General features: G+C 41.7%; 2 long non-coding RNA genes across 4 annotated transcripts in view; one reads left to right on the forward strand and one right to left on the reverse strand.

Annotated features, from left to right (window-relative positions):
• Positions 1 to 4,374, forward strand: part of LOC144503542 (uncharacterized) — an 82,254-nt gene extending 77,880 nt beyond the window's left edge. Inside the window, exon 4 of the long non-coding RNA XR_013499501.1 lies at positions 2,256 to 4,374. This is a non-coding gene — a long non-coding RNA (uncharacterized LOC144503542). The remainder of the gene's footprint in view (positions 1 to 2,255) is intronic.
• A 2,396-nt stretch (positions 4,375 to 6,770) lies between these two features.
• The window catches only part of LOC144503541 (uncharacterized), a 32,338-nt gene continuing 12,363 nt past the window's right edge, over positions 6,771 to 26,745 (reverse strand). Inside the window, exons 2-3 of one of the 3 annotated variants that reach the window (XR_013499500.1) lie at positions 22,719 to 22,924; positions 6,771 to 6,948 (exon numbers count right to left, since the gene is read on the reverse strand). This is a non-coding gene — a long non-coding RNA (uncharacterized LOC144503541). Of the gene's footprint in view, positions 6,949 to 16,238; positions 17,880 to 22,718; positions 22,925 to 26,745 lie in introns of those variants that run through there. The other 2 variants (XR_013499499.1, XR_013499498.1) reach the window with 2 other exon arrangements.

Here is a 26,745-nt window from a genome sequence, read left to right on the forward strand (position 1 = left end):
AAGCTGTGTTTAAGTCAACAAACAGCTGACACTATGGATGTGCGTAACACCCCTATCCCCTATTCCCACCCTGCGAAAATGTAAAGTGCCATGTCTGGGGCAAGACTTGGGATTTTCGGCATTCTGTTATTCTCGCCATAACGGAGAGATTCTCTCTCCATTGTGGTGAAAAACTGGGCCTTGGGCTTTGCAACATTGATAAAAGATGCTTAAGATAACCGTACAGAGATTTTTAAAAAAGACCAAGAAGATAAATCCAAAATAGGACCTCAAATAATGTCATTGTACCAGGACAAGGGGACATAGATTCAAGATTACAAAAAAAAAATTAGGAAAGATGTCAGGAAACCCTTCATCATGCAATGAATGGTCACTGCACTAAACGGACTTCGGTATTTGTAGTGGAGATGGAAAGGCTAGAACTGCTTATGTATCAGCCTCAGTAATGAGGGAACTGCCGGGCTTTTCTTGATAAATGAGCTAAGATGGGATGAATTCACTTTCACCTCCCTTTTTATAATGCATCATATTTTGTAACAATGACAAAGTATGGAAAAGCCCGGAGGAAAAGGTTGCGCTCCGCGCTTACGAACCACTGAAAAAAACCTGCCAGTTTTGAACTTTCAATGCTCGTTATAGAGATGCTGACGATCTATTGACATTACGTTTTTAATTTAACCGACACTCACGGGAAGATGTATAGGAATGTCATCAATCTGCAAGAGCCTGTGGTTTTATGCCTCTGATGAGGTGGAGAGTTCGAAGCATATGGGTGGCAAAATGATATTATCGGTCCATGGCTCACGCTGATTGACAGCCAGCATCATCCACCAATTGCGAAGTTTCAATTAGCAGAAATCAAAACTTGATACCTCTTCATAATGTGTTTATTTTTTAATAATTACGATGTTTGAAGGACCTCATGAATCCTGAGGATTCTTACGCTGCAATCTTTATTTTTTTAATCGTTTGGCCTCCTTCCAGAGTTCCGAATTCTGAGTTCAACATTTTATTTGTATTATCTAACACTTCATCAAGTTTTATCCATTTAGATGAAAAATTACAGCTGTTGCCAGGTTCAGTTCCAGACTGAATTGAGAATCTCTAACGATAAGCACCATCTTACTGATTTAAAATCCTCTTGTGAAAGGAATTGGCTGTCGCTTCTCTCGGTCCTCTCCCCTAATTTTTAAAAAAAGATGTTGCAACCTCAAGCATATTATTTTTTTGCATTCATGCTCCTGGTATGGAGGAGTTTGGCTCTGGTCTGATTGAGAATGCAGTGCTTGTTTTGTGCTGTTTCTGTCCAGGACAAGATGTCAGCTGTGCACTATATTTTACAGCACATTTTTGTTTGAAAGAGAAGTCAATTGTGTTTTAAAATGTTTGTATATATTAATGCTTAACATGCAAACTGTATCCTCTGCCAAATTATCTCAATTATGTCTTTGCACTGTGGAAAATTCAACTTGTGACATTAAGGCAAGGGTAGTGGGGGAGGACGGGCGGGGCAGTGTTATAGGGAGGGCATTGCTTGTCTACTCCGTGCATTATGTGTAATGTACTACAGTGGAGTTTTGCTTTATTTTAACCTCAAGTGTTTGACTCATGGAATCATAAAATCCTGCAGTGTAGAAAGGCCATTCAGCCCATCGAGTCTGACGGAGCACCTTACCCAGGCTCCAGCCCCGTAACCCTACGCATTTGCTCCGCTAATCGCCCTAACCCACACATCCCGCAACACCAAGGGGCAATTTAACACGGCCAACCCACCTAACCTGCACATCTTTGGACTGCGGGAGGAAAACAGGGCACCCAGAGGAAACCTACCCAGGCATGGGGAGAATGTGCAAACTCCACGTAGATAGTCATCCGAGGCCAGAATTGAACCCGGGTCCCTGGTGCTGTGAGGCAGCTGTGCTAACTGCTGTGGCACTGTGCTGCCTCATGAAGGAAATGGAAAAAGCAAGCAAAATATAAAAAAGAAGAAAAGAATTTGGATTTATATAGAATGCTGCATGTATCAGATGCACTCCAAGGTGCTTCAGATACAATTTATTACTTTGAAGTGCAGTTTTTTGGTTAATGCAGAAAGATTTAAAGTTTACTTATTAGCGTCACAAGTAGGCTTACATTAACACTGCAATTAAGTTACTGTGAAAATCCCCCTGTCGCCATACTCCGGGGCCTGTTTGGGTACACTGAGGGAGAACTTAGCATGGCCAATGCACCTAACCAGCATTTCTTTTGGACAGTGAGAGCAAACCGGAGCACCTGGAGGAAAGTCACGCAGACACGGGAGAATGTGCCGAAACGGAATAAACAGTGACCCAAGCCGGGAATTGAGCACAGGTCTCTGGAGCTGTGAGGCAGCAGTGCTATCCACTGTGCCAACATGCCGCCAAGTTTACACACAGGATGAAACTACAAACAACAATGAGGTGAATGATTGGTTAATCTACTTAGATGGTGTTTATTGAAGAAGTAACATTATCCAGGACACCAGGAGATCTTCCTGTTCATCTTCTAATCCTGACAAAATGAGATCTTTAACATTGGGCTCTGCTACCAGGAACATGCATCAGAATATAGCCTTTAAAATCTCAAGCGCCTTCAAAACTGGCATGCCAACATCAAATTACTGGTTCGGGCCTTAAACCAAGACGAACCTGACTCAAAGCATATAAACTTTCAACAAACTAGAGTTAATACCAGAATTTGCTCCAAAAGCAATTCACAAACTTTAGTGGTGATAGCGTACAAGGATCGTACTCCTGCAATCCAAAATTGAGATTTTTCTTTAAGCAAATCCCTTGCTGCTCTCTCCATTTTTGTCTTTGGGTTAATTTGGCATGTTCCTTCCCCATGATTCACTGCTTCCAGGCTACATGATGCTGCATTTGAAGTACTTTCCGTTCAATTGTTCTACTTGGAGACCAATAAATAGTTTCCAGGCGATGGGCATTAACCAAACTGCTTAGCTACTAAATACTACTTATGCGGTGGGACAGAATTTTCCTTCTAAGATAATTTGCCCAGTTTCTCCACCGAGAACAGTTTTATTGCCCCACAAATGCACAAATCAAAGAGGAAAGCTCTTCTGCAACTTAGCTCATTTTGGAGCTTGTTGATGGGAAAAAAAAGACCGAGAGGTGCCAAAATGATCTTGTAGCAAAATAGGGAGAACATTTCGAGATGAAATAAAACAGATAAATTTTGTTCTGTAACAATATTCATTTGCAATTTTCTGAAAACGAGTTGGCATCCTATGGCATTCCTTAAGTCTAAACTTCAGATGAACAGGGAAGTTGTGTCAAGAAATATAATCAAATATCCTAATTTATCCATATAAGGAACAATCCTGGATCAGGAATAGAACTATGGTCAGAACCTGAGATCTAAATGATCTCATTTTACACGAGTTTTGTAGAGGAATCTTAAGATGTGTCAGAGGAATAGGGGTGGCTCTGGGCTCAGGGAACATTTCAAGGGACCTCTTTTCCTGAGGATATTTTGGGTGACCCTGGTGTTGGGGACGATTTGCCTTGTGGGGCTTGGAGCACTCGCAAAGGGTTAAGCGATGAAGTTGCAAATTTTTGGTCAAGAGGAAACTGAAATCTGCATGGAGCTGGGGGACAGGGGGAGCTGGTGGGAAGGAGCTGTGGGTGGGGGGGGGGTGGGGGAGAGACATATCTGATGGTAATGAGGACTTTGCCTTTATTTCAGAGAACCAGTCATTAGCAGGTTTGAGAGGTGGATCTGAGGATCATGGCAGCCAGAATGTTCTTGGTCCTTTTCAGCCTGGAAGGTGACACCCAGAGTTTGTCAGCCCGTTGCCCTACTCCCCTAACACATCTAAATTTCCTTTTGGTCATCAGATAACTCCCCACTTGACTCCCAATAGATTTTCCGTACTTGACTAATTCCTGCCTTTAGGTTCTTATGCCATAATCACACAAAAGTTTATCTTTTAAGCCAGGTGTAATTTTTGGTACAAAAATAAAATTAGCTTGATGCCTTTTAATTGGCTGTGGTCTTTCTCAGATTTTGTTTTGAATCAAAATGAGAATTTCAAGAACTCACTGATTTATTTGGATGAAATCTAACTGGGACAAGCTAAACAATTCAGATTTCACTCCCAGCTAGATTTAAATCACTTGGAAAAACAAACTGGAATTGTAAATCAATTCTTGATAAACATTCTGTGTTTTCCTTTCTAAATGGCAAGAAAAGAGAAAAACAGGTGATGTTATTCGCAGGTGTTATTTAACTGTCTGTGAGGTAAAATTGAGCAGTTCATATTCGAAAAGGAGCAGTTGTTCAAATTTGAGATGTATCGTTTGCTTAAAATAAAGCTCAGGGGATTCAATTGTCAGCTTGTTTCGAAGTCTTTTGGAAAAAAAGTGAATAAATCGCAAATGCTAAAGGTCGAGGAGATACACCTTCCTCCTTCACTTCACAGACTGATGCACACTGTGATTTTCCCCCAATTCCACATGCTCAGAAAAGAGACATTGCATGCTAAAATGTTCACAAATCGAGAATTGCATGTTAAAAAGCTCACAAAATTGCCAAGGTAAGTGCTAACAAAAACATCACCAGGCAAAACCCAAGCTTTTGAGACTTGACAGGAGTTTGAAGTAAAAATTTGACTGAAGGCATAGCAAAGCAAGGCATGGCACAAATGTACTCTGATTATCGTGATATCTGCTTTTTTTCAATTACCTTTATTTTGAGTATGTCTTTCCAGCTTCATCCACCACTGGGACCGTCCAGTTCCACCGCAAGTCAATGGACTTAGGGCTGGGCCGCTGCATCTCCTGGGGTGGGTCCCACCACAATGGGGCTGGAAAATCCTGGCCTTTGTTTAAAACTTAGGACTTAGTAATTTTGAAAGAAAATTGTTTTGAGTGATTTCTATTAGCCATCTGTTTGATCTTTAATTTTTAAAGATTGTTATTGGTAAGTTCTCCTGACTGGTCATTCAGAATGGGTCACATTTATAAATCCAGTGTAGTTTCTCATTCCTACTCCCGCATTCACTTCAACTCCATGCCAGTCCATCCATTGCTAGTTTCAGTGACACTTTATCTTCAGTAGGCCATGAATGTCTACATTGCTTGCCAAATTTTGCAGTTGGCAAATACAGTTAAATATGGTTTCCTGGAAAGGAAACTGCCGGATGGGCCATGGAACCAAATTGCCTAGCTCATGGTAATGTTATAATAAAATTAACAAAGGCTATTAAGCACCCTTGACACATTGAAAATGAACCTGCAGGTAAAAATGAGCAAGAAATTAGGCATTGGTCATGGTGGGGATTCAGCATTAAAAAAAAATCTTTTGATAATGCTGATGGGGATTCAGGTAGGATAATAAGGCCTAAGATTGTCACTGGATTACCAGGCCACATGTGAGTGATGGGTGGCATGGTGGCACAGTGGTTAACACTTCTGCCTCATAGCGCCAGGTACCCAGGTTCGATTCCCAGCTCGAGTGACTGTCTGCGTGGAGTTTGCACCTTCTCCCCGTGTCTGCATAGATTTCCTCCGGGTGCTCTGGTTTCCTCCCACACTCCAAAGATGTGCAGGTTATATGGATTGGTCATGCTAAATTGCCCCTTAGTGTCAGGGGGACTAGCTAGGGTAAATGCATGGGGTTATGGGGATAGAGCCTGGATAGGATTGTGGTCGCTGCAGACTCGATGGGCCAAATGGCCGCCTTCTGCACTGAAGGATTCTATGATTCTATGAGGAATGGGGTGGTGGGGAAATTGAGCATGCAGTCCATGAAAAAAAATTGGGAGAGACATCGAGACCACGAATAGATGAGTGGAATTAAGCTAAGGAGGCATAGATGAAGATGACATGATTAAGCTGGGGTGGACGGGACTTAGGAAACGGATGAAGAATTAATAGAGGGAATTCAGAAACTCGATAGGATTGAGGCGGGATGCATGGAATTTAACAGAAGATGCTGGCATTAAAAAAAAGGGAATTGGACAGAGGACAAGAATTTTCAAGGGAAAGAAGAAGTCAAAAATGTAGCAGAAGTGAACATAAATTAGCAATGTAGAGATTATTAGAAGAGCAGAAAGTTAAGCGAGATGCACACAGCAAGACAAAAAGTTGATTGCTTCTGGTGTGAAATAATGGAAGAATTCGTAGGCTGATTAATATTCTAACCAGTCACGATTTAAACATCTAAACCTTGGCCATAACCATCTTTATTACAGCTGATAGGAAGCTTATTCATAAATGTGGGAGAATCATATTACATGAGTTCAGAGTCAGAAGTTCAGTCTCCAATCATTGGGTAAAGACTTTGGGGTTGTCGCAATCACAATGGTGGTGGGGCTGGGATACAAGATGTCCAAGCAGCCTCGCTTTTCTTTTCACTCTACATACCCCTCAAGCACCTCTTCAGCCATCATTACCGGTAAAACTGTTTTGAGTTCACGGTTCACCAGTTCTGTCCGAAAGTGTCAATCGGTGCATGTCATAGGACCTCAATTTATATTAAACAAATATGCCAACTACAACAGACAACACATCATCTGCTCAGCACTCAACCTCTGTAAACACTGTGGTGGCTATAGCCATTAATGGATCGGTTAAGTCTCCCGACTCCAACATAAGACCATTAACACCCAGTTAAGGCTAATTTCTGCAAGTCAAAATTGGCCCCAGAGAATTGAAAACTCAAGCCAATCAATCACAAATGGTATAATCTCAATAAAATTACAATTTAAAATATCTATTGATACCTGGAAGTTACTTTGAACCCGTCCTGTTGATCCCACATGACATTCTTTCCCCTCCATCGCCATTTATTGGGAATGAGATACGGTTAGTCAAAACACAAGCATTGACAATTTGGTTGACTGGCTGTGGGTGATGAATATAGTTCTGCATCCTGAGTTTTGTTAGCTTCTGATGTGTTTACTGTCTTATTAAAGAGAGATGTGTTGTTATTAACTAGTAGAGGAGATGCTGAATCAGAATTTTTGTTTTTTAAAAAAAATATGGTGTTTACTTTATAGCATTAACACTGATTTGACTTCTTGTAATTTCTAATCATAAACATATCAGCGATTGCTCATGCATACAACTGCAGAGCTAGGCTTTGTCAGCATCTGTTTCTAATCATGCAAAATGTAAAAATTGCTCATTACTTCAGAAGAGACCCAGCATTTGCTGTAATCAAAGAGTATTGAAACAGTGGGAACAGGTGTCTGGCAGGTGGGCGCATTCTGTGGTGCTGAGTGGATTATGCTGGCATTTATAATGTTAATTTATATCAGGGGTACAACAGATTCATAACTATAATATTCAGCTAATATTTAAATAGTTAGCAATCAGCGATGCAAATGTAAGAACGAACAAATTAAATGTGGTAGCATTTATGTGTTTTTCTCTCTCCCAGTCGTGTGTCTGCATCTTCCGAACTGTGATTTTCAAGATGACGTTAACCTCGCGGCTATGAGACCCTCCTCTTGCACTGCATTTGAACTTTCATCCCTTGGAATGAGGGAACTCGATAGATCCAAGGGTCAAAGCTGGGTCTATGACCCTTTTGCCCGCTTAATTTTGGGAGAATGTCCGAAGGAAGCCGCAACGAATTAAAAAACAAATAGCAGGAAATGGGGTGGCACATTGGGTTAGAATGATAATCTTTCACCTCTGGAAACTTAGTCTGAATCCATCTCAGGTTGATAATAGGAAAGCTTGCTCTCTCAAGTAACTGTGGGTCACTTAAAAACATTCATAGGATCTGCAACCTTCTATTCAGGGCACACAAAGCAGAAGTTAAACAAAAAAAGGTCTAATTTGGCACTTCTAATTCAGCAATAATTTTGCAAACACCTCACTATGAAAAAGGTGGATTTAGGTGATAGGATCAGACTTATCACTATCTAATGGGAGGATGATGGCAATATAAGAGGCAAGGCTGGTTGGCCTATGACACACTTTGAAGAGTGCAATGGGAGTTTTACTGTCCACCTAAGGGTGGCATGTTGGCACAGTGGTTAGCACTGCTGCCTCACGGTACCAGGGACCCAAGTTCAATTCCTGGCTTGGGTCACTGTCTGTGCAGAATATGCACATTCTCCCCGTGTCTGTGTGGGTTTCCTCCGGGTATTCCAGTATTCTGAAAGACGTGCTGGTTAGATGCATTGGTCATATTAGATTCTCCCTCAGAGTACCCGAACAGGCGGGGGAGTGTGGCGACTAGGGGATTTTCACAGTAACTTCATTTCAGTGTTAATGTAAGCCTATTTGTGACACTAATAAATAAATACCTCTTTTGTGCTTGGAGTTTCTGGGTCCCAAAATGTTTCTACTGTAACACCATTTGCAATCCCCGCTAAGATGAACAAATATAATTTAAAAGCTTCTGCATGATCCATAGCGTGTGTCTATATAACACCTCCTTCTGAAATAAGTCAGTCATGGGTTCCCATTTCAAGGTTTCTTGTCACTCAAAACTATGTGCCAAGATAGATTATTGGTTTCCCGTGGACTGTTAGATGCATCATTTCTTGATGGTCTCAAATGTTTACATTGGAAGAATTCAAGAGTGTCACAGAAATTAAGTGCACTAATTTGTGCACTAATTGATTTCATGGGCATCTCAATCAGAATAAATTTAGTTGACTAGTCTTCACAGGGAAACAGTATGCCTACTTACCATTTACACAATGCATCTTAGTCTGATTAACAGTGTCAAACATGAATGCTATTTTAACCTTAAGAAAAGACATTCTGATGGATTACTGAATGCTGTCTGAATGCAAGCATGACCTTACAAAACCATTGCAACTATTTAAAGTCCACAGCATGAGAGAAACCTTCACTGTCTGAAATTCTCAATCAATCTTTTTGCATGAGCTCAAAAGCCGAGTTTGGTGTCTTACTCATTCAACTCGCTATTGTGGAGCAAAAGTGCTCAATTAAAACTAAACAAGCAGCTGAAAGGAAATGGTTAAATGTGGAGATAATGCAGTCACAAGGATGATCTCTAATATTAAAGAACTGTGTTAAGAAAGAAGGCAAGAGAAAATTGAATGCAATGCCTTGGAGGAGAGCTTGTGGAGGCTTTTAAGATATTATAAGGTAGCATAAAGGTAGTTGCATTCTTTGAAGATACTAGTCCATTCAACATCCATTCTAGATGAGTCCTATTTTAACACTGAAAAGACTTTGGGTCATCTTCAGTCCTGCCACAAACATTCTTTCTTTGCTATTGATTCCCCACCCTGGTTGGGAAGTTTGCCATACATAGTGAGGCCAATTTTAACCCCTCACCCCCACCCCTACCCTCTCACCCACGAAGAATACTGTGTGGAAGAGGTTATAATAATCTGAGTCAGTTCACTACCTGGAAGTTGCACCATTTCTAACCAGCAACATTTAATCTACGCTAACAACTTGGCCAAGATTCAGGCTTGCAGGCAGGTGGGGATCTAAGTTGAATCTTAATATAAAGGCCGTTGATGTAATCAGTGCCAGGACAGTATATTTATTTCCGCATTTGAATAGCAGCATTGGATCAGCTCCAGAATTGTAAATTCACCTAATTTGCATTGAGTGATCAGACCAGGTAAGTTTGGGAAATTAATTTATACCTGGATCGTTTTTGGGCAGGAATGCGCCCCAGGCCTTTCAAGGATACCTTAGGTGTACCCTGTCCAAGATATTTTTCTCCTGTTCTCCACACCAGCATTCTCGTCCTCCCAAAACTATAATCGTTTCCAATCTCCTCCTTTCTATTTTGAAAATTTTGAAAACTTTTGAAAAGCCTGAGGGTCGATAAGTTCCCTGGGCCAGATGGGATATATCCTAGGATTCTTTGGGAGGCAAGGGATGAGATTGCAGAGCCTTTGGCTTTGATCTTTGGGTCCTCACTGTCCACGGGGATAGTGCCAGAGGACTGGAGAGTGGCGAATGTTGTTCCTCTGTTCAAGAAAGGAAATAGGAATGACCCTGGTAATTATAAGCCGGTTAGTCTTACTTTGGTGGTCAGTAAGTTAATGGAAAAGGTCCTGAGGGATAGAATTTATGACCATTTGGAAAGATGCAGCTTAATCCGGGATAGTCAACACGGATTCGTGAAGGGTAAATCCTGCCTCACAAATTTGATTGAATTCTTTGAGGAGGTAACCAAATGTGTAGATGAAGGTAGAGCAGTTGATGTCGTATACATGGATTTTAGTAAGGCGTTTGATAAGGTTCCCCATGGTCGGCTCATGAGGAAAGTAAGGAGGTGTGGGATAGAGGGAAATTTGGCCGATTGGATAAGTAACTGGCTATCTCATAGAAGACATAAGAACATAAGACAGAGGGTGGTGGTGGATGGAAAATTTTCAGACTGGAGACCAGTTACCAGCAGTGTACCACAGGGTTCAGTGCTGGGTCCTCTGCTATTTATGATTTTTATCAATGACTTGGAGGAGGGGGCTGAAGGGTGGGTCAGTAAATTTGCTGATGACACCAAGATTGGTGGAGTAGTGGATGAGGTGGAGGGCTGTTGTAGGCTGCAAAGAGACATTGATAGGATGCAGAGCTGGGCCGAAAAATGGCAGATGGAGTTTAACCCTGATAAGTGCGAGGTGATTCATTTTGGTAGGACAAATTTGAATGCGGAGTACAGGGTCAATGGCAGGGTTCTGAGGAATGTGGAGGAACAGAGAGATCTTGGGGTTCATATCCACAGATCTCTGAAGGTTGCCACTCAAGTGGAGAGAGCCGTGAAGAAGGCCTATAGTGTGTTCACATTTATTAACAGGGGGTTTGAGTTTAAGAGCCGTAGGGTTATGCTGCAACTGTACAGGACCTTGGTGAGACCACATTGGGAATATTGTGTGCAGTTCTGGTCACCTCACTATAAGAAGGATGTGGAAGCATTGGAGAGAATGCAAAGGAGATTTACCAGGATGCTGCCTGGTTTGGAGGGTAGGTCTTATGAGGAAAGGTTGAGGGAGCTAGGGCTTTTCTCTTTAGAGCGGAGGAGAATGAGAGGCGACTTAATAGAGGTTTATAAGATGATGAGGGGGATAGATAGAGTGGACGTTCAGAGATTATTTCCTCGGGTGGATGTAGCTGTTACTAGGGGGCATAACTATAAGGTTCATGGTGGGAGACATAGGAGGGATGTCCGAGGTAGGTTCTTTACTCAGAGAGTGGTTGGGGTGTGGAATGGACTGCCTGCTGTGATAGTGGAGTTGGACACTTTAGGAACTTTCAAGCGGTTATTGGATAGGCACATGGAGCACACCAGAATGATAGGGAGTGGGATAGCTTGATCTTGGTTTCAGACAAAGCTCGGCACAACATCGAAGGGCCTGTACTGTTCTATGTTCTCATATACTTTTCGAAGTGACTATTTGCATAGTTCCACACAACAGATCAAATTTCTGTGACCTTCCACTCCTTCCCCCTTGCACTAAATGTCATTGTGATTGGCTTCAGGTATTCAAATGAATCTGACACTCCTGGCATCTGGAAGAACTGTCACCTGTTTTTCATTGATTTCCAGTGTATGCAGAGAAAGATATTACACATGCACACACACAGAGTTTGATATTAGTAATATAGGGACAGGAGTCAACCTTTCTGCCTTTCAAACCTATTCCACCAGTTTCATAACACCAGGTTAAAGTTCAACAGTTTTATTTTGTATCACGTCGATATGTGCGATCTTCTTGGGGATCCTCTCCACTTTGAGCCCATGGTTTGTGGTTTCCGTGGTAGCCATGATGTGGAGATGCCAGTGTTGGACTGGGTTGGGCACAGTAAGAAGCCCCACAACACCAGGTTAAAGTCCAGCAGGTTTATTTGGTATCACCTGCTGGACTTTAACCTGGTGTTGTGAGACTTCTTATTTGTGCCTACCCCAGTCCAACGCTGGCATCTCCACATCTTGGCTATCAGTTTCAAAATAAAATGGAGGCCATTTAGAACTGCGAAGAGGAGGAATTTCTTCACTCAGCGACTGGTAGATCTCTGAAATTCTCTACTCCAGAGGGCTGTGAAGGCTCATCATTGAGGATGCTCAAAGCAGAGGTTGATAGATTCCTAGATACCAGTAATGACATTCAGGGATATGAGGATAGTGTGGGAAGATGACCTTGAGGTAGAAGATCAACTATGATCTAGTTAAGTGGCAGAGCAGGCTCGAGGGACTGAATGGCCCACTGCTATGTTGCTTTGCTCCGATGTTCCTTCAATTGGATCATGGCTGATCTGTATCTTAACTGAAAGACCTACGTCAGTTACATTACCCTTAATACCAGTGTCTAACAAAAAACTATCAACCTCTGTCTTCAAATTGTCAAGTTGCCTAGGCTGAGCAGCTTTTTTGGGGAGAGTTCCAAATATCCTCTACCCTTTGTGTGAAGAAGTGCTGCCCAACGTCACCCTGGTACAGCCTAGCTCTAATTCTGTGTCAGGGATGCGAGGAATTTTTTTTCACAGATGAGCTAGAATGGGCTGCGTTTGTCTTGCGATCTTGTGAAATCCTTAAGAAAAAAAAATAACAGCCTTTCTATACGTAACCAATTATGGAATAATGCACTGATTCCATGCTTCAGTTATTTGGTGATGCGGCTACAACGTACTTGTGTGCACCGTTGCCATAAGAAGAGCCCTTTTGGTTTACTAAAGATGTTAAGAATAAAAGTTAATGTACCAAATATCTATTCAGTAGGTTGTTATTATTATTCTGTGTGAATTGTTCAAGAGAGTAAAACGGCCAACTGCATAAAAATTCAGTGACAGCAAATGTGGGTTGTTAACGGCGACCATGGGTTTCTGACTTATAAAAAAAAAACGTGTCTAACCTATCAACTGGGACCGATCTTTCATAGAATTGTTATTGTATTGGAAAGAGCAGCTTAAATATCAGAGCTAATTCTAATTTGTCTTACAGGAGCACTATTGAACGCTCATCATTCGAATGCTGATTTTCCTTGTTTCCTTGCAGCATTTGGCGGTGTTTGTTAATGCTTCACTGATGTCACAAATGTAGCTAAAAGATTACAGTGTGCATTGTTCAAGACCTAACCAGCGACAGTCTGCCCAGCTCTGAGGAATGCTTATATATTGGCAATATTCCTAAATCCGGGAAGTTCAAGTACTGTATACAGTTCTTTGATTCTCAGATGTTGCTGAATGCACATTAAGTCCAGCATTTGTATTTATTTTGCATTTCAGAGAAATTAAAAACCGTTCGTTCTTGTTTTCCATAATTTCAGAACCCCCCTCCCTCCACACCATGCAACCTTCTCATAACCCTGCTCCTCTTGTCACATTTGCGACTTCAGTAGCCTTATTTTTAGTGACAGTATCTTGTGACAAGCAAGCTGGGGCCCGTCCCAGCCAGCTCCCATTGCAGTTTGACAGATGTAAAGCCCAGGTGGTGTGACATTTGAGAGGGAAACTAATATTATGTGGAAGGTGTTTTGAAGGGAAAGGGAGTCTGTCGTAAGAACTGGGCCTTGGTACAGATGGAGCTGCAGGAATTACTTAAGAAAGATTCAAAGGTCTATTTTGTCGTTGTCCAGATGTCTCCCTGCAAAGACCAATCCCAAAAGGCCAACCCATGTTACTGACAAAGAATTAACCACATAGCAATCAGTCATCTTCTGTGTTTTTGGATAAGTCACTCAGATAAAACTTTGACTTCCTGCCTTGTTGCGATGCAATTTTAAGAAGACATTGGAAGGTTTTTAATACATTAATTTAATGAAATTGTGTTTTTTTTATAAGTCAGAAACAATTATTTTATGGGCAAAACATTGTACCCGAACTGTAAAACTTTAAAACTTAGAATTCAATCTGAAAATTAAACCAAACCATGATTATTCATTTTTCCATAAAGTAGGACTGCCCTGCATCAACCTGGTCTCAAGAGGTTTTGTATCTTGCTGCAAAATCCAGATCAATGGCAATAATGTGTCTGGCTGCTGAAAATGGTGGACCTTTGTGGGACAAGGTGGCTTGTAACAGTAATCCCTCATATTGTGGGGTACCTGTGGCCTACTCACCCAATGTGCGCAGCATACGTACACAGCAACTGGGCACAATATAACACACTAAGGGTGGAATTCTCTCAAGGCCCTGCTACTGATTCAATGGCAGGCCTAGGTGAGAATAAGGCTGAAGTGAATTTCCCATGGGATCTTCCATTGCTGCCCGCCATGGCAGATGGGAAAGCCTTTGGGAAACTGGTGTGAAACTGATTTACATCCAGCGAATGGGATGAAGGTGAAGACTCAACCGGAATCTTCCACCCACACCCGTTTCTCCCTGACACCTTGGGCTGTCTCTAGAGTTCAGGACGGAGGTGTCAGTGACCCTGCACCCTGGAATACTGCAGCAGTGGGTGGGAGGAGTATCTACAGGTAAATCCTCTGCATTCTGTATCATCGAATAGGTCCGTCTTCCAGCCTCAGAGTGTTCTTGAAGATCCATCTTTTTTTCAAGAGATCCAGCTTCTTTCTTCAATGGTGGGTCAGTGATGTCAGGCACCTTTTCAATATGGCAGCCAGATATGATGGTGAGATGCATTGTAACATGCCCACCCCACCATGGAATATTGCGCAAAGCCCCTGGGTGCATAATTAATGAGGTCAGGGTCAAAAGTTATGGCATGGTTTCCCACAGGCCCCCGCAGTGGAAAACATTCCTCCTCCCACCTCCGCCACAGGACTTAGTCCCATATGGAATGAATTAACATTAGGAAAAATAATTGCCATTTATTTGCCTTCCTGCCTACACCCTAATTAAGTCCATGATGGGAATGCTGCTGGATGACTTTCCTGCCCAGTTGCCACTGACGCCCTTAATAAGGCTCTTAAGTAGGTAGTTAAGACCCCCGGGCTCCATCCCACCACTGCTGGTATTCACCCAGCCTTTGGGTCCATGATGATCTTGGCCCTCGGTTTGGGTGTCATACTGGCAGCAGACACGGCCCCACATTCAAAGGCGCTGCTGGCTTTTTATTGGCCGACGGCTATGAGCGGGTGGGACTACTGTCCCTAAAGTCTTTTATCCTGAGGGAAGCCAAACACTGTCCAGTTAAGCACCTGAGTGGCAATGTGTGGCAAGCCCTCCCAAAAAGACACCATTTCCAGCAGCCAGAAACATTATTGCCATTGACCTTGCCAGCTCTCCAGTCCGCAGCGTCCCCTCTTCACCTCTATTAAACCCAGCCCACACTCTCTGGATTGTCAATGCAAGCCTTAAGAATACATATCCAGTAGCATAACAACTGTGCCATTATCCCACTGCATGATAAACATTGAGACAGAATAAATGCATTGAGGAGGCGATGGCCGAGTGGTATTATTGTTAGACTATTAATCCAGAAACTCAGCTAATGTTCTGGGGACCAGGGTTCGAATCAGATGGTGGAATTTGAATTCAATAAAAGAAAATCTGGAATTAAAAATCTATTGGTGACCATGAGACCATTGTCGATTGTCAGAAAAAAACCATCTGGTTCACGAATGTCCTTTAGGGAAGGAAATCTGCCGTCCTTCCCTTGTCTGGCCTACATGTGACTCCAGAGCCACAGCAATGTGGTTGACTCTCAACTGCTCTTGGGCAACTAGGGATGGGTAATAAATGCTGGCCAACCAGCGACACCCATGTCCCACGAAGGAATAAAAAAAATCCCCATCCTCTCAGTTAAGTGAAAAATTATGTTGGTTAAACTCTGTCTGTAATAATGAGTATTAAAGGAATTTTCTGCATTTCATTCAGGACCAAAGGTTATTTGTTATGTATATGCTTTCCTGGATTTAAATCCATGTAATGCTTTAGGAGTAGTGAGATTTAAAGGAAAAGGAAGACATAGAAACATAGAAGCTAGGAGCAGGAGGAGGCCATTTGGCTATTTGGCCCTTTGAGCCCTTCATTATAATCATGGCTGAGCGTCCTAATCCTGCTTTCTCCCCATAACCTTTGATCCCATTCGCCCCAAGTGCTATATCAAGCCGTCTTTTGAATACATTCAATGTTTTGGCATCAACTACTTCCTGTGATAATGAATTCCACAGGCTCACCACTCTTTGAGTGAAGAAATGTCTCCTCACCTCCATTCTAAATGGTCTATCCAAATCCTTAGACTGTCATCCCTGGTTCTGGGGTCTTGCATTTATAAAGCACCATTCATGATCTTAAGGCAACCCAAGGTGCTTTACAGCAAAAGAGTAGTTTTGAATGTAGTTATGCATGAACTACCGCAGCCAATTTGCCTACAGCAACTTATTTGATGTATTGATTTTGTAACTTAGAAGAGACAATGATGCTACATGAACTTGGATACCAATTGTAATACATGCAGTGTTTTGTATTTATTTCAGTATTGTACTGCAAGAGCTTGTGATATGCATAAAGTACAGACCTCGTTGTACACAAAGATAATTCAGCACCTGACTTTGGGGAGTAATATAACCAACTGATTGCAAGCAATTCCCCATCCTACAGCTTGCCACCAACAATTACGTTTATCTTCCTGTGTTTCATTCCAGATATCTGGTGCAGGTAGAATTGTATTTGTTGTGGGAGTGTTTTCTGTGTCGTTCTCAGCACCTCAGCTTGGTAATTTAAACTCTTATTTTTCAATTCAATTCAAATCAGTAAATTGGCTGAGGTGCAGCACCGATGTAGGTGTAATCTCTTCACGATGGTAATGAAGCTGAAGGTGTGTGTTATTTTAGCACATACAAGCTGTGACATCTCGTGTGAAAAATCCTGCGGTACCTTGCTGCTTAAATCTGTAACAGCATACATCATATCATTAATGCTTCTCTGATAACCTTACAAAACCTGTTCCTTTTAACTCTTTGTTGTTTGAAGTGGGCTGAGTTTCAGCAATCACTAAGGAGTCAACACATGGTAGCGAGCGAAGAAAGTGGAGGGGCTCGGCACTGCACAGTGAATAAGTTATGCAAAGCTTCAGTTATTATATTAATATATTAACATACATTTATAATTTTGGCAAGGAAATTGCAGTAATTTATACCAAAAATCTATCTAATGTGATTTCGTTACTGAAACGAATTAACATTAGGAAAAAATAATTGCCATTTATTTGCTGTTACATATGATTTTGAAGCAATATTGAAGGATTTACAAACAAAATTCTCCTATATAATTAACAAGTTGTTAAACACATGGACGGCATAATGATGGTTGCCAACAAAAGAAACTTACTTTTTTAAAAAAAGAGTACTTCCATTAACTGGTAAGCTAACTTTCCTGGGAAAGAAGGCAGAATTAAATTTGAGGTAGCATCTTGCATGATTTCAGGATTTACCCAACTGTTTCACAGTCCAAGAACTGTATTTTTTTTAATGAATCGTGGTCACTGTTGTATTGAGTTAATGCAGGAGTCAATCTGCCTCCAGCAAACCTTCACAAATGATAATGAAAGCAATGACCATCATGTTAGTTTAGGGATCTACATTGACCAGGACAGCAGGAAATTTCCCTTGCTCTTCTTCAAGTGAGATCTTTTACATCCACATTGAGAGAATCGATAATACTTGCTTTAATATTTACTAGACTTCAAAAAGTACATTTCCTTTGAGTTGCTTCAATTATCTTTTCATTGCAATTTGTTACATATTTGAACTCCAATACAAACCCTTCCTTTTACATATATCACCCAAGTACACATGGCATTCACAGGATTAGACTTGTACCACTTTGGGAATAAATGGAGGTGGGACAGTAGGCTTTGCATTCTGTCCCAATTTTCAATCTTGTCTTTTGATCATCGAAGCTCTTGGTTATTCTCAAACAATTCAGATGCTGGAAATCTAAAAGACAAAGAAAAATCCTAGAAATACTCAGCAAACCAGGCAGCATCTGTGGGGAGAAAAACAGAGTTAATGGACTGAATTTTACAGGGCCCTGTGTACTTAGTTGCCCCACCTCCCCAACTAAATGTTGGACTGGAGCCCACTCATGAACTAGCCGCTGCCCCATAGCCATTTTACACTCAGCGGGCATTAAGTGGCTCAGGGCAAAAGTTCCACTCCCATCTGAGGAAGCAGTCTCATCAGAGAGTTGCCAGCAGCTCTGTAGTCCAAAGAGTGCCGGGTTCGAGTGGTGGCCACTGCTATGAGTATAATCAGTCTCCAAAGAAGAGGATGTAATTGAGGCCGGACTGAAGGCAGGTTTGGGCTATTGGTGGGCCCTGGCTGCCAAGCTAATGACAAGGGGCATGAGGGGCAGGTGAGGTGCCAGGTTCAAGAGGTTAGTAGAGCAGGGTAAAAGGGAAAATGTGCTCTTGGTGGAGAAGGTGTGGGCATTGATTCTGTTGGGTACAGGTGTTTTTCCATTCTCTTGCCCATTATACGACAGTAGCCCACCTAGTATAAGTTGCCTGGCTACCGACCGGATCAATGATCTATCATCAAGTCCTGGTCAGAACAAATGTCAGGCATAATAGATGTTATGTATGTTGGGGCATAGCCCCTTTAAGGGAATGAGTCATATGACCTGGGGTGTGGGGTGAGCTGGTTGGGAACTGCCTGGAGTGAACAGTCAACATTCAGAGTGTGGAGCGAGTAGACTGAATAAAAGATGTGTGTACCCTGACACCTGGCTGTGCAGTAGTTATTGAGGGGACACCTCAATACTCAGAAACTTAACAATAAGAGATTTCACTTCTGGTCTTGCTTTCATCTATCAACACCTCCATTAAGCTGAATCTCTTTCTCTCGGTCATGTTACTTTATTTCTTTCTTACTTTGCAACAATGCATGTCGGAAAATAATGTGGGCATTCACGGATAAATAGCTGGAAATGTATTTTAAACTGAGCTGCTGTGCCAATTTGCTTTATTTGATTTAAAAGCTGATCTGCTGTTGTATATAGAGATGACCCAATGTATTGTTTAGTTCTGTGCATTCATAAATTTTAGTTTTCCTACTTAACCGTATTCTGTGGTGGATCCAAACCAGGGAAATAAAATGAGGGCTGATATGACCTGTGTAGGTTATGTGGCAGGCCTAACTCGATATTACATAAGTATATATATATATTACATGTCTGAAATTGGGATAATTCAATACTTATTGTCAACGCCATTTGGCCAATAGTTTTACTGTCATCTCAGGGGTATGACTGATGTGAACGAACTTTCCAGATAAATGGGGTTGTGTGTGTGAAACTTGATACAGCAAGCATGACCAAAAATCGAAGAAGGTAGCAAAAAGTTCAGGGAGGAGCAGAGAGGAAGTTTTGCATTTCAATCAACCAGAAAGTGGCTTCTGTTGAATCAACTTGGAAGTGCAGAATTGGCGCAACAAATTGGAACCTGGTTCAATAACTGTAATTGTTTATTCAGGGCAGTGCATGTATTTAACTAATATGGGGAAGATTTTGACATGACACTGAAGGCCTGTAACTTCCTGGCTCCCCAGTGTCAGATTGGTGGGGGGTAGCCCTGGGATGTGCTGGGAATCCCTCTCAGAAATTCCCAGGTAAGGATTAACCTGGCCATTATCCAGAAGTCCTAACTCCCCCTGGACAATTGTGTTGGGCTGGAAACCATCTGACAAAGTGATTTAAATTGCTGATTTTGGATGGTTCTTCCTGTGTATTGCTAATAGTTATTCTGAAACAGAAGAAATAAAACTACTTCCAACCTCAGTGTAACTATTTTTAAAACCCAGACTGAGCACTGCATCAGAAAACCCTCCGGACCTCCAACCCTCAACTAATCAACACACAGGTATTCCCAAGCTTCCCCCGAGCCAACCCCTCCACCAGACTCCCCCACCATGGGATTACTACAATCAATGAAAACTAGTCACACGGACTCAAACACCTCCCATCCAATCCACGGGCCCAACACTAAGCTCCCCTTCCCCCAATCTGAAACCCCACCCCCGGAGCAGTTCAAGACCTCGACATCTCCAGAGCAGATCTGGACCTAGTGGCACAGTGGTTAGCACTGCTGTCTCACAGAACCAAGGACCTGGGTTCAATTCCGGCCTTTGGTGACTGTGTGGACTTTGGACATTCTACCCAGGTCTGCTTGGGTTTCTCTGGGTGCTCCGGTTTCCTCTGGGTGCTCCGGTTTCCTCCCACAGTCCAAAGATGTGTAGGTCAGGTGGATTAGCTACGGTAAATGTGTGGGGTTACAGAAATAGGGCAGGGGGAGAAGGCCTGGGTAAGATGTTCCGTCAGAGAGTCGGTGCAGACTTGATGGGCCCTCTTCTGCACTGTCGGGATTGTAAGAACCCCGACATCCCCGGAACTGCCCGGACCCCGACAACTCCAGAGTGGATCTGGACCCAACATCTCTGGAGTAGATCCAGACTGCAATATCTCTGGAATAGGTTCAGACTCCAACATCTCTGGAGCAGACCCAGGCCTCAATTTCTCTGGAGCGACCCCAGATCCCAACATCTGCAGAGCAGACCCGGACACCAACATCCCCAGAGTGGACCCAGACCCTGACATCTCCAGAGTTGAACTGGACCCGACATCTCCAGAGCAGACCCTGCCCCTGCCATTCGCGGAACAGACCCGACATTCTTCCCTCCCCACATTGTGCGAGCCCCATGTCCTCAACCTCCACGAACAGACCCAAAACCCTCCCCTCACAATCCCCTGCTTCCTTCAAGTGGACCCGTTACCCCACCTCACCCTGACAAGTGGACCCAAACCTCGCTCCCCCTGGCCCCTCCCCACTCCCTGACCTGCCAAATCCCATCCACTCACCTACCCCCAGGCCTGTGAGGTTCACTGGGCTCTTTAAACCCATCTGCTTTATGGCAGCCAGTGAGGTGACATTTGCTACCTCCCACCTTCATGAATTATTCCAGAATCTATAGAATTTTGGATGATCACCAATATATCTACTATCTCTATAGCAACCTCTTTCAACACACTTCCTGGGATGCATAATATCAGGTCCGGGGAACTTATCAACTTTCAGTCCCATTAATTTCTCCAATACGACCTTCGAAGTTGCACTAATTTCTTTCAACTCCACATTCTCCCTACTCGCTTGGATCTCCACATCTGGGAGATTTCCTGTATCTTCCTTAGCGAAAGTAGCTTTTCTGCCATTTCTCGATTCCCCATTATGAATTCTCCAGACTCTACCTGTAATGGACCCACATTGGTTTTAGCCAAATGCTTCCTTTTTACATGCCTGTGGAAGCTTTTACAGTCCATTTTATGTATCCCAACAGCCGGTATGACAATTGTGAGTTGAACAGCTTAATGTTACCAATTGTTCAAAAAATATGAAAGATTTTTTTTAAACAAACATTGCATAAGATACATACATATTGGCAGGAATACACATGACTGCTCCCATGAGTATGAGGGAGTAAAGCAGTTGCATTATAATTACTGCTAAAAGCATAAGATGATTTCATTGACTATTTCATGAATAAATCACTATCAAAAATGGAAAATATTATTTCATATCTATCAAATAAATATAAACAGACCCCTGGAATGTAGAGCAGAAGGTACAAAGTTGCACCCCCTTCTGTTAAATCTATCCTATTTACAACATGAATATGTAAACTGAAAATGTACTTGAGAAGAGAGGTCAGAAATTGGCAGACCATGATTTGGATACCTTATTGCATGAGGTTGAGCAAAGGAGAGTTCACATTTTGGGCCGTGGAAAAACTAAACCACCATGTGTTTATCATTAGTATTCTTCTGTCTTGTTTACTTCATTTATGATTATCTCATATTTCACTGTTGTGTTTTGATGTTCCAATAAAGCATTTGTAGAATTTCGCAATGGAGAGTGGAAAACATTTATTAACAAAACAAAATGCTATAAATATGAAACTCTGATACCATGTTAACTTTAAACTAAATGTCTTACTTTAGCAGCTGTATGATGACATTTTATTTAATTGTCTCTTTTTTCAAATTTCTTGCAATAAAATATATATTTTTCTCTTTAACATAATGACCAAAAAAATTGTTTACTTTAACACAATGGTTCTGTTGTCTCTGTGGACAGGGAGAGGAGGGAGGGGATGGGAGTGGGAGAGGGAGGGAGGGAGGAGGGAAGGGATTGGACATATTAATTGTACATTTTAAATGTAGCCTGACTCTTCTCTCATAATGTTTGCGCCTGTGTCCAAGCCTCAAAAGAGCGTCAGTGATTTTAAGAAGCCAAGCTAAATGTACCAGTAATGGTGGGAACATGACTCCAGATTTTCAATCTGCACTAGATTCTGCAATGCCTATCAGAGAGATAGTTCACATCAGCTTACAGGAGACGTGCGTATGTCATCTTAAGGAATACACTTCCCTAAAGCATTTAAAATAGCCAATTTGCATATTTTTCACTGTAAATGTAGAACTCATTTCACCTTATATCTTAAGAGGCTTCTAAGGATCAACATTGCATCAGGGAAGCTCTTAAAATTGGGATAAACAACATTGCTTAAAATCCAAATGGACTTTAGCTGAAACTTATTAAAGACACCACAAATCCACTTTGTGATATATGAACGTACTTCTTATTGGAATTAACATTTTGTCATGACAAAATACATTTTTAAATCTTTCTTTCACATTCTGTGCATTACACATATTTTAAACATCTTTGAGACACATTTGCAAAATAATTAACCCACCTAAAGAATGCCTGCTGCCTCTACTTGCAGCTAAAGCAGAAAAAAGACATGCAAATAAAGAAGCGTAAATACTCACCTATCATCGGGACAAGTAACAAAGTTAGGGAGACAATTCAACGCAGTCCTTCAATCCCGTCAGCTTCAAAGAAGCAGAACCAGAACCAGACGTTTAAACTTGACATGCTTTCAGCACACATGTCCATGCATCTGGACTTCCGTATTATCTCGATGCACATGTGCATTGCCCAATCCCCATCGGGATTCAGGCCAGAAGCTATGGGCCTATATAGAAGAAAAAATGGGCTAGAAATTTCAAGGAGCAAAGTTTAAATCACGAATATTTACAGTTTTATATGCACTATTTTTACACAAGTTAGTACATTCAAAATAAATGGTTAACACCTGCTTAAATGGAGGAATATACTGAGTCAATGAACTATTCATACTTGCAGCTGTCCATGGAAAAGTCTGTCTTAATGGTTGGAACCCTACCACCTCACCTGCCATGGAATCGACACGGGTGAGGGTCGGACAACAGAAATCTCCATTGACCTCGGACGGGAATTTCCGGTCTGCCCAATAAGTCTAAATGCATTCCTTGTTGGATAACAGCTATTGTTGACATTCTTTTTTATTCATTTGAAGGACATGGATGTGGCTAGTGAGCCAGCATTTATTGCCCATCCCTAGTTGCCCTTTGGGGGCAGTTGAGAGTCAATCACATTGCTGTGGCTCTGAAGTTAGATGTAGGCCAGATCAGGTAAGGACGGCAGATTGCCTTCCCTAAAGGACATTAGTGAACCAGATGGGTTTTAATTTAGAGAGCAAAGTTGGTTGGTCCTTTTCACAAGCATCAGTGGCATTCACCATTCATTAATGGCGCCAATATACCTCCTCATTCAGGGAAATGTAAAATGAATGGAAAACTAAAACAAAATAGATGTTTTACTTGAGTGGCAGCCTATGGGTCACCAATCTATCCCCAAATGCACTGACATTGGTGTACTCTCTGTGATACAGAGTTTGAAGCCAAGCCGGTGCTGTAGTGCTAAGCTGCAGTACAAATATCTGTCAGATCCCAGTGTCTGTTCTAGGATAGCAACCTTCTCCCACTAATTAGCTTTCTTGTTGTATGATATATACGTAGAATGTTTCAGGAGCATTAATTACTCATGAATTCATCTGGAGGTTGATTGATGTAGTGGATCCCAGGATGAAGAGCAAAGTAAAGATCAATATTCAGAAATTGTTTGTTTTACTTTTAATGAATATAGCAAAATTAGAGAAGAATTGGAATCGTGATACATGTGCATCAATCTGATTGAATCTTTTGATACAGTATGGATTTTTAAATAAAAACCCTTTGTTATTTGTGAAGGTCACAGAACCTGATAGGTTATGGTACTGATAAAAACACATGCGCTAGTACAGATACATAAACAAAATCATAAAGTAAAATCCATCGTCAGAAAGGATGAAGCTAAGCAACACAACCCACATTGTATTGTACCTGTAATGTAGCAGAGCGTCTCATATACCTTCACACTTGGAAATTAGATCCAAGCAGGGAGAAAGTAAGTAAATTAGATGGGTTGCTCAAAGATGTAGTCCAAGAGTTATGTTTTTAAGTGTGCCTTTGAAGGCAAATATGACAATGAGATGCACGGGTTACAAAAGGGATGGAGACGATCAACTGAAATGTTACAGCTAATGTATGCATGAGGGCAATTACACTAATGGGCATTATTCATTAGCTTAATTGATGTAATTGGAGGAGATATAGCCAATTCCTGTTGCTATGATAATGTAATTAGGTGTCTATTCATTTACTGAAAATAGGTGTGAGAAACACCTATATTGAGTGTGAAGATACTGCTATGTATTTGCAGTTGAGGCTAGTGAAGAAATTGAACTTGGAAAAAGCGATAAAATATAGGCTCCAATATGATTAAAAAGGCTCCATTCTTTAAAACGTGAAGCTATTAGGTGGCTTAAAATTTCTTGGTAGTAAATGGAAGATCCAATAAAATAGTACAGCAGAACATTAACAAACTGGGTTAACATAAACCTCTCGTTGCTTTTCCCCCTTCTGCGCACAGTGGAAGTTCATTTCAGGCAGAAAGGTATCTGACCAGTCCCTGCTAATTATTAATATTAGAGTTAGGCTATACAATAATAAAACTCCAGTTTTTTTCCAGTAAGCTTAAGTTTAAGTTTATTTATTAGTGTCACAAGTAGGCTTACATTCACACTGCAATGAAGTTACTCTGAAAGTCCCCTAGTCGCCTCACTCTGGGCCCTGTTCGGGTACACTGAGGAAGAATTTAGCATGGCTAATCCAGTTAACCAGACTGTGGGAGGAAACCAAAGCACCCGGCGGAAACCCACGCAGACAGAACGCGTAGACTCCGTATAGTTTAGTATTCCATTCTTTATTTTGTCATCATAATTTCATTTTTAAAATCCGCTTGGATAAATTAGGATATACCTCACAAATGTCATTGGTCGAGATGTTGCATAGCGCACTGACCTGAGGATTTAAATTTTCCATATGCACTCCAGAATGTGAATTTGTGAATTTAAACCTTCCAACATTTAAAACATTTCAGTCAAGTTCTTTGAAAACTGATTTAATTTTTGAATCTTGACTCATCAAATTTTGGAAAATTAAGGTTTTGAATTGTCCATCCTTAATGTGGCTAGACAATCACAAAGACATTAATGTGTACTATTGATAGTCCATCCATCTTTGTCGGTGCTGATTTGATTTGATTTATTATTATCACATACAGTGAAAAGTATTGTTTCTTGCGTGTTATACAGACAAAGGATACCACTCATAGAGAAGGAAAGGAAAGAGTGCAGAATGTAGTGTTACAGTCAAAGCTAGGGCGTAGGGAAAGATCAACTAAATGCAAGATAGGTCCATTCAAAAGTCTGATGGCAGCAGAGAAGAAGCTGTTCTTGAGTCGGTTGGTATGTGTCCTCAGACTTTTGTATCTTTTTCCTGAAGGAAGAGAGTATGTCCAGAGTGCGTGGGGTCCTTAATTATGTTGGCTACTTTTCCAAGGTAGCAGAAAGTGTAGACAGTGTCAATGGATGGGAGGCTGGTTTGAGTGATGGACTGGGCTTCATTCACGACCCTTTGTAATTTCTTGCAGTCTTGGACAGAGCAGGAACCATACCAAGCTGTGATACAACCAGAAAAGATGCTTTCTATGGTGCATCTGTAAAAGTTGGTGAGAGTTATAGCGGACATGCCAAATTTCCTTAGTCTTCTGAGAAAGTAGATGTGTTGATGGACTTTCTTAACTATAGTGTCGGCTTGGGAGGACCAGGACAGGTTGTTGATGATCTGGACATCTAAAAACATGAAGCTCTTGAACATTTCCACTTCATCCCCATTGATTTAGACAGAGGCATGTCCTCCATTATGCTTCCTGAAATCGATGACTATCAAAAGGGTTGTCAGGGAAAAAATCGGACCTCTCAGGGACAAAAATGGGGAATTATGCTTGGAGCCCAAAGAAGTAGGGGAGATCCTAAATGAATACTTTGCATCGGTATTCACAAAGGAGAGGGATGTGTTGACTGGGAGTGTCTCGGAGGGGAGTGTTGACCCGTTAGAGAAAATGTCCATTACAAGGGAGGAAGTGTTAGGTTTTTTAGGGAATATAAAGACTGACAAATCCCCAGGGCCTGATGGAATCTATCCCAGGCTGCTCAAGGAGACGAGAGATGAAATCGCTGGGCCTCTGACGCAAATCTTTGTCTCGTCACTGGACACAGGTGAGGTCCCAGAGGACTGGAGGATAGGTAATGTGGTCCCGTTATTTAAGAAGGGTAGGAAGGATAACCCAGGAAATTATTGGCTGGTGAGCTTGACGTCCGTGGTCGGGAAGTTGTTGGAGAGGATTCTTAGAGATAGGGTGTATACGCATTTAGAAAGGAATAAACTCATTAACGATAGTCAGCATGGTTTTGTGAGAGGGAGGTCATGCCTCACTAACCTGGTGGAGTTTTTTGAAGAAGTGACTAGAATGGTTGATAAGGGAAGGGCCGTGGATGTCGTCTATATGGACTTTAGTAAAGCGTTTGACAAA

The sequence above is a fragment of the Mustelus asterias genome, chromosome 14, assembly GCF_964213995.1.
Source record: "Mustelus asterias chromosome 14, sMusAst1.hap1.1, whole genome shotgun sequence".
NCBI lineage: Eukaryota > Metazoa > Chordata > Chondrichthyes > Carcharhiniformes > Triakidae > Mustelus > Mustelus asterias.